Genomic DNA, 367 nt, shown 5'->3' on the forward strand with positions numbered 1-367 from the left:
TTAAAACCAACCCCAAGGGGACAAAAATTAGGATCCCAAGGGGACAAAAATTAGGAAAAGAAGAAAGCAGTATTTTTTCATGTGTCCCTCCGTTCAATCCCTGCCTATGCCCGGTGACATCCCCATCCCAAGTCACTTCTTCCCCTTAAACTTGCCCCCCCCAAGAGCGAGAGGACCCTCGGGGCTCTCCGGGCAACGGCTCTTACTCCGGGGGGCGGCTGTCAGGTCCCAGCGCTCGCTGGAGGGAGATGCGGTCGCTGGCGAAGGCGTTGAAGCAATGCTTCTCGTAACCCCGCTCCTTCTCCTTTGTCTCCTCCGGCGACCAGCGGTCCTTCTTGAAGGCTTTGCCGTCGGCCCCGGGGCTGGC

At 58.3% G+C, this 367-nt stretch overlaps 1 pseudogene; it reads right to left on the reverse strand.

The window, feature by feature from the left end:
• Nucleotides 1–202: 202 nt before the first annotated feature.
• LOC104507955 overlaps nucleotides 203–367 on the reverse strand; it is a 483-nt pseudogene continuing 318 nt past the window's right edge.

The sequence above is a fragment of the Eurypyga helias genome, unplaced genomic scaffold (genome assembly GCF_000690775.1).
Source record: "Eurypyga helias isolate BGI_N326 unplaced genomic scaffold, ASM69077v1 scaffold23023, whole genome shotgun sequence".
NCBI lineage: Eukaryota > Metazoa > Chordata > Aves > Eurypygiformes > Eurypygidae > Eurypyga > Eurypyga helias.